This window comes from Bison bison, unplaced genomic scaffold (genome assembly GCF_000754665.1).
Source record: "Bison bison bison isolate TAMUID 2011002044 unplaced genomic scaffold, Bison_UMD1.0 scf7180017864041, whole genome shotgun sequence".
Classification (NCBI taxonomy): domain Eukaryota; kingdom Metazoa; phylum Chordata; class Mammalia; order Artiodactyla; family Bovidae; genus Bison; species Bison bison.
The window spans coordinates 4,522,022-4,530,564 of record NW_011494613.1 but is presented as its reverse complement, the minus strand read 5'-3'; positions in this window follow the sequence as shown (position 1 = coordinate 4,530,564).

Sequence of the window (8,543 nt, the reverse complement as noted above, 5' to 3'; positions counted from 1 at the left end):
GGCATTGCCTTTCTTTGGGATTGGAATGAAAACTGACTTTTTCCAGTCCTGTGGCCACTGCTGAGTTTTCCAAATTTGCTGGCATATTGAGTGCAGCATTTTCACAACATCATCTTTCAGGATTTGGAATAGCTCAACTGGAATTCCATCACCTCCACTAGCTTTGTTCGTAGTGATGCTTTCTAAGGCCCACTTGACTTCATATTCCAGAATGTCTGGCTCTAGGTCAGTGATCACACCATCGTGATTATCTGGGTGGTGAAGATCTTTTTTGTACAGTTCTTCTGTGTATGACTGTGCAACTTCACTATATAAAAAGGAACTTGGAGAATCAGTAACATGTTTTAGGATAATGGTTACCTTTGGTAGAAGGAGTCTAGGTATTAGGTTGCATCGGGACCATAGAGTTGCTATAGATTAATGTCAGGGTCCTATCTGTGATCATGGGTGTTAGATTCATAGCTGCTTATTGCATTGTTAAAACTAATGGGACTTCCCTGGTGATCCAGTGGTTATCACCAGTGGTTGAAACTTCACCTTCCAATGCATAGGGTGAGGGTTTGATCCCTGGTAGTGCATGAGGTTCATGACATTGTACAGGAGACAGGTATCAAGACTATCCCCATGGAAAATAAATGCAAAAAAGCAAAATGGCTGTCTGGAGAGGCCTTACAAATAGCTGTGAAAAGAAGAGAAGTGAAAAGCAAAGGAGAAAAGAAAAGATATAACATCTGCATGCAGAGTTCCAAAGAATAGCAAGAAGAGCTAAGAAAGCCTTCTTCAGTGATCAATGCAAAGAAATAGAGGAAAACAACAGAATGGGAAAGACTAGAGATCTCTTCAAGAAAATTAGAGATACCAAGGGAGCATTTCATGCAAAGATGGGCTCGATAAAGGACAGAAATGGTAGGGACCTAACAGAAGCAGAAGATATTAAGAAGAGGTGGGAAGAATACACAGAAGAACTGTACAAAAAAGATCTTCACGACCCAGATAATCACGATGGTATGATCACTCACCTGGAGCCAGACATCCTGGAATGTGAAGTCAAGTGGGCCTTAGAAAGCATCACTACGAACAAAGCTAGTGGAGGTGATGGAATTCCAGTTGAACTATTTCAAATCCTGAAAGATGATGCTGTGAAAGTGCTGCACTCAATATGCCAGCAAATTTGGAAAACTCAGCAGTGGCCACAGGACTGGAAAAAGTCAGTTTTCATTCCAATCCCAAAGAAAGGCAATGCCAAAGAATGCTCAAACTACCACACAATTGCAATCATCTCACATGCTAGTAAAGTAATGCTCAAAATTCTCCAAGCCAGGCTTCAGCAATACGTGAACCATGAACTTCCTGATGTTCATGGTTTTAGAAAAGGCAGAGGAACCAGAGATTAAATTGCCAACATCCGCTGGATCATGGAAAAAGCAAGAGGAGTTCCAGAAAAACATCTATTTCTGCTTTATTGACTATGCCAAAGCCTTTGACTGTTTGGATCACAATAAACTGTGGAAAATTCTGAAAGAGATGGGAATACCAGACCACCTGATCTGCCTCTTGAGAAACCTGTATGCAGGTCAGAATGCAACAGTTAGAACAGGACATGGAACAACAGACTGGTTTCAAATAGGAAAAGGAGTTCGTCAAGGCTGTATATTCTCACCCTGCTTATTTAACTTCTATGCAGAGTACATCATGAGAAACGCTGGACTGGAAGAAGCACAAGCTGGAATCAAGATTGCCGGGAGAAATATCAATCACCTCAGATATGCAGATGACACCACCATTATGGCAGAAAGTGAAGAGGAACTCAAAAGGCTCTTGATGAAAGTGAAAGTGGAGAGTGAAAGAGTGGGCTTAAAGCTCAACATTCAGAAAACGAAGATCATGGCATACGGTCCCATCACTTCATGGCAAGTAGATGGGGAAACAGTAGAAACAGTGTCAGACTTTATTTTTTGGGGCTCCAAAATTACTGCAGATGGTGACTTCAGCCATGAAATTAAAAGACGCTTACTCCTTGGAAGGAAAATTATGACCAACCTAGATAGCATATTCAAAAGCAAAGCCCTTACTTTGCCAACAAAGGTCCGTCTAGTTAAGGCTATGGTTTTTCCTGTGGTCATATATGGATGTGAGAGTTGGACTGGGAAGAAGGCTGAGTGCTGAAGAATTGATGCTTTTGAACTGTGGTGGTGGAGAAGACTCTTGAGAGTCCCTTGGACTGCAAGGAGATCCAGCCAGTCCATTCTGAAGGAGATCAGCCCTGGGATTTCTTTGGAAGGAATGATGCTAAAGTTGAAACTCCAGTACTTTGGCCACCTCATGCAAAGAGTTGACTCATTGGAAAATACTCTAATGCTGGGAGGGATTGGGGGCAGGAGGAGAAGGGGACGACAGAGGATGAGATGGCTGGATGGCATCACTGACTCAATGGAGGTGAGTCTCAGTGAACTCCGGGAGTTGGTGATGGACAGGAGGCCTGGTATGCTGGGATTCATGGGGTCGCAAAGAGTCGGACATGACTGAGCAACTGAACTGAACTGAGGGCAGCTAAGATCCACATGCCTCATGGCTAAAAACAGCAGAACACAAACAATAGAAGCCATATTGTAACAAATTCAATAAAAACTTTAAAAATGGGTACCTCCAAAAAAATCTTTAAAAAGAAAATAAAACTAACTAACCAACCAAGTAACTAGATGTGAGGAGAAAAGAGCAAGTCCAGTATAATACACTGTGTCCTCTAAATGAGTACCCATTCTGGGGGAAGATTTTCCCCCAGATTAAGAAATCTAAGCTTCTCCTGATAAAATGCCAGTTTTTTTTTTTCTTTTTCTCCACATTAAGAATGTTCTAACTGAATGCATGTTCCTCTTTTCTTTGACTGCTGGAAAGCTCAGAATCAGATTTACAGTCCACCTTCAATAATTATACTAGAACATATAGTGTACATTTTTGTGTCTAACTTAAATTTTGATTTCACCTTATTATTCTACATAGTTTTTCTTAGTTTTGATTTTTTTGGTCTATGAACAAATGCCTTTTCTGGTATGTTTTTATATGAGCCTCTATGAATTCCCTTTACTTAGAAAAATAAATGAATAGAAACAGACTTGCCTGTTATTGGACAGTATCCAAAATCATTTCATGAGAATGAGGATATGATTTCTGGCAATGGGTTTGTATATCATTCCATAGGTATTGTGTTTATTGTGTTTTCCAGTTTGAAGGAGAGGAAATCAGCATGTTTGTTAGGATTCATCTAGAGAAATGTACTAGGTGGGTTCTACTCAAATACAGATTTTTATAATAATTTAAGCAGCTCTCTGGAATAGCCATCATACTATGAAAGTCATCTCTTAGTTGTCCTAGTTATATAGATTTTAAGTTAAGCAGAACAAATTAAACTATAACCTCAGAAAATGATGTAAGGCATTCAAGAGTTGAAGACTGGCATAGGTTGAGAAATGGAATTGTTTTTTCTTGGGACAAGCATATGGTCACTGAGAAAACCCAGATCTAAGTTATTGGAAGTAATGTTTCCTTGAGTCTGGATTGCTGGCCCATTGACAGTAGACTTGACTCTGTGGCAGAGAAAAATTTCCACATGGGAAATAATCTTATCAGAAGATGGTCTTGTCCAGGGTTGGTTTGTTTGCATGGTTTTCCCCAAAAGGTTCTTACCTATCTAGTTTCAGAGTCACTTTTACAAAATTAAGACAGTGAACACTTTCCATTGCACTATATTTTAAAAGCTATTAATATTTTGGATAAATATGTTATTGCTGCTGCTACTGCTAAGTCACTTCAGTCGTGTCCGACTCTGTGTGACCCCATAGACAGCAGCCCACCAGGCTCCCCCGTCCCTGGGATTCTCCAGGCAAGAACACTGGAGTGGGTTGCCATTTCCTTCTCCAATGCATGAAAGTGAAAAGTGAAAGTGAAGTCGCTCAGTCGTGTCAGACTCTTAGCGACCCCATGGACTGCAGCCTACCAGGCTCCTCCGTCCATAGGATCTTCCAGGCAAGAGTACTGGAGCGGGGTGCCATTGCCTTCTCCGAGGGAATATTATATCACATTCTTTGAGAAATTCATAAATTTCTAGAAAAAATTTGTAAAAATTTGCCAATGACCAAATTGCAATATGTGCATTGAATGTGATATCTCTGAAATCATCTGTGAATAAAATTTCTGCTTGATACATCTTTATAACCTTTTTTTCTATTTGAAATCAAAGAATTTAGCTGTTTCTTGAGTGTATCAATAGTTTGATATATAAATGACATTAAATGGAACACTACTTCTCAAATAAGTAGAAGCATAATTTTATTTTGAAATGAGCAATAGAGTTTCAGGAGATAGTTTCTTCTAATGTTTTAATATTTTGGAAGAATTAAACATTTAGATATCTATTTCTACTTCATCACAGTGATGTAGCAGAAACCCAATGCAGAAGAAAGAAAGCTTTTCTTGAATTCTAGTGTGTGAAGTGAATTCCTGGCATTTCAAGACATAATTGATATGGATCAGTTAGTTTATTTGAGAACGTGTTGCTAATTAGACTAAAATCCACAGTAGTAACATTTAAAAGATAGCTAGTTTTGCTTCTTCACCCTGCCATAGATAGTTCCACATTTATCAACCATTCTAAGAGGACAGCATTTTAAAATGCTTTTTGTATGTGAAGCAATGTGGGGAGTGTAGTAGAGAATACAAAGATGAATCAAATATAATTCCTGCCTTAAAGAGAGTACAATTCTTAGTAATAAGGAGACCAATCTGAACATATATTGCAAGGATGTAATGGTATAAGAGAAGTATAAGGTGGAAAGACTTATACCTGTCTTGCTAATCATAAAGGCTTTTCTGGATAAAGTTTGAAGTGAAAGTTTGGTTGCTTAGTCGTGTCCAACTCTTGGCAACCCATGGGTTGTAGACTTCCAGGCTCCTCCATCCACAGGATTTTCCAGGCATAAGCCCTGGTTTGCCTGGGATAGTCCCAGTTTTTATCTGTTGCACCAGGCTAACTATTAACAGGATTCAACCTCCTCCCTCCATTCTCAAAAGCATTCAAGTTTGGAAGGTAAATTATTGGGCCATTCTGTTTATGGAGAAAGCAGCATTTAAAATTGTTTTTGAAGACCGGATAGAATTTCAACAAACAGAGCTTCATATTATGGGGATGCCAAAGATGGATTGATCAGTACATATCTGGAAGGGTGTAGACATCAGGGAAAAAGCCAAAGAAAGTGTTGCTGCTGCTGCTGCTGCTGTCGTTTCAGTCGTGTCCGACTCTGTGCGACCCCATAGATGGCAGCCCACCAGGCTCCCCTGTCCCTGGGATTCTCAAGGCAAGAACAGTGGAGTGGGTTGCCATTTCCTTCTCCAATGCATGAAAGTGAAAAGTGAAAGTGAAGTCGCTCAGTTGTGTCCAACCCTCAGCGACCTCATAGACTGCAGCCTTCCAGGCTCCTCTGTCCCTGGGATTCTCTAGGCAAGAACACTGGAGTGGGTTGCCATTTCCTTCTCCAATGCATGAAAGTGAAAAGTCAAAGTGAAGTCGTTCAGTTGTGTCTGACTCTTAGCGACCCCATGGACTGCAGACTAGGCAATTTAAAAAATTTTAGACTTCTGAGCATGCTACTTCAGGTAGCAAATGTACCTGATTTTATTCTGGGTAAAAAGGAAAAAAAACAAAAACAAACAAACAAAAAAAGAAAACCAGTGTGCTGGGGGAGGGATGCAGCAGGGAGGAGGCAGACACATACCAGAGTCATGATGCCCAGCAGGTCCCTCCTGCGCCAGGCTGTGCTGCCTCCTTCGGGGCTTGGAGTGCCCAAGAATGTTAATACCCCTCTGTGGGCAAAGGAAGCAACATCAAGAAAAGCACAGGAATAGGAAATGCACATTACACCTGGAGAAGTGCAGGTCACAGGTAATGATGGGTAAGTGGTGGGAGATGAGCCCAAGGAAGTGGTCAGAGGCCAGGCCTTGAAGGGTTTGCATACATGTAGTGGGAATGGGACTTCATCTTGTAAGTAATGAGAGAAGTGGTGGTGGAGTGTCATTGAAACACTTTGGTCCAGGGTGTTCAAACTGAACACTTGGTTCAGTTTGGTGTTTGGACCAAACTGAAGTTTGCATTTAAAAATGTGGTGACAGCATGAAAAGTAGATTAGAAGAGTATGAATTTAGAGACATTAGAAAGTGAAGGTGTTAGTTGCTGTCATGTCCAACTCTTTATGACCCCATGGACTGTAGCTTGCCAGGCTCCTGCTGTTCATGGAATTCTCCAGGCAAGAATACTAGAGTAGGTAGCCATTCCCTTCTCCAGGGGATCTTCCTGACCCTGGAATTGAACCCAGGTCTCCTGAATTGCAGGCATATTCTTAACCATCTGAGCCATTAGAGACATTGCTGCTGCTGCTGCTAAGTCACTTCAGTTGTGTCCGACTCTTTGCGACCCCATAGATGGCAGCCCACCAGGCTCCCCTGTCCCTGGGATTCTCAAGGCAAGAACAGTGGAGTGGGTTGCCATTTCCTTCTCCAATGCATGAAAGTGAAAAGTGAAAGTGAAGTCGCTCAGTTGTGTCCAACCCTCAGCGACCTCATAGACTGCAGCCTTCCAGGCTCCTCTGTCCATGGGATTTTCCAGGCAAGAGTACTGGAGTGGGGTGCCATTGCCTTCTCCGATTAGAGACATTAGGGCCAATTAAAAGACCATCACAGTTGTTGAAATAAGAAAATAATTAAGGTCTGAGCCAAGATAATGACACACCAGAGCTACACATTAAAGGAGAATATAGAAAATGTATTTCCAAAAGAATTTCTCTTAGCTCTTGACCTACATTTAATTCTGCTTTTAAAACCGAAATTTAAACGAAACTTCAATAATTGTATAAACTTAGCTTGAATTCATGAATTTAGAAAAATAAACCTTATTTTTATTGACTGGAATAAAATTCATTTTGTCACGCTAGTGACTTTAAAAAGCTTAAACACCGTTCAATGTGTTGTTTAGCTTACGAGCATGGGTAACAGAATACATTATGTTCGCAAATGAATCCTTAAGGTATGTATATCTATACATGAAAAGTGAAGTGTAGTATTTATAATTGTGTTATCTCTGTAATTCAGAGTTAAAATACTTAGACATTTTTGAGAAAGGCAGGAGTTTTAGATTTCAGCTGGTTGAAAAATAGCCTCAATTCTTCATTCTGTTTTCTATTTAAAGGATCTTTGAATAAATAAACTTTGATGGGGAAGGCCTTAGGATTTTGTCTATATCTTCTGCCTCCCCCTGATAAAGTGCTCTGTATAGTGAGCTGGCAGAAGGAAAGAGTGAAACTGTATTTCCTTAACAACTCATGTTCTTTCAGTTGATCATAAAGACTTCCTAGGTGGCTCAATGGTAAAGAATCTGCCTGCCAATGCAGGGGATGCAGATTCGATCCCTGGATGGAGAAGTTCTCCTTGAGGAGAAAATGGAAACCCACCCCATTATTCTTGCATGGGAAAAATCCCATGGACAGAGGAGCCTGGCGGGCTACAGTCCATGGGGTCGAAAAGATCAGATATGACTGAGCAACTGAGAACACACTCCCAAAGCTGTAATACCCTTTGAGCCCTGGATGACTCATAGAAGTGCACTATAACCTTAGATTTGTGCTCTCTTGATCTGCCTTTAACCAGATAGTTTGATTGCTTTTTTATATTGCATTTTTCACGACTACAATACAGCCAAGCAGCCATTTTGTTCTTTGTGGTATCTCACAGAAACAGGCTGAATTGAATATATGCAACATGTGAACTTGGAACTGAAGCAATTGCTGAATAATTGAAGATATAGACTTTCTTCCTAAAATATCTGGATATTTGAAGAAAGAGAAACCCTTTTTTTGTTGACATGAATTATCTGAATTGTTCTTTTTAATCTTTCATTTTGCTTGGTGTGCATAGACAGCTGAAATGTTTACCTAAAGACTTGCTTCAGTCTTGCTTTCCAATCTCATTCATTGCTTTCTGACCATCTCTGCTTCTTCATGGGTTAGAGGCAGTTGTAAGCCTAAGATGCTGTGATTTTTCCCACCAGTCTTAGCGTCTACCTAACAATGTTCATTCAATTTGCTTAACATAAACTTCACTTTGATTTTACTCAACTCTCCTAGGGATTAATGTAATACTATACACACTCATCTCATTTAAGCAGTAAATACATTTAATTGAAAAAAGCCTCACTTAAAGGGAAAAAAGCACAGGAAGTATGATAATATATACTCCTTACTTGAACACCTATTATATGTAGGGCTTTTTACGTGAGTTATCCAAAGTAATCTTTACAGCATCTTTGTTTAGTTCAGTTCAGTTCAGTCACTCAGTCGTGTCTGACTCTTTGTGACCCCATGAGTCACAGCATGCCAGGCCTCCCTGTCCATCACCAACTCCCAGAGTTTACTCAGACTCATGTCCATCGAGTCAGTGATGCCATCCAGCCATCTCATCCTCTGTTGTCCCCTTCTCCTCCTGCCCCCAATCCCCTCCCA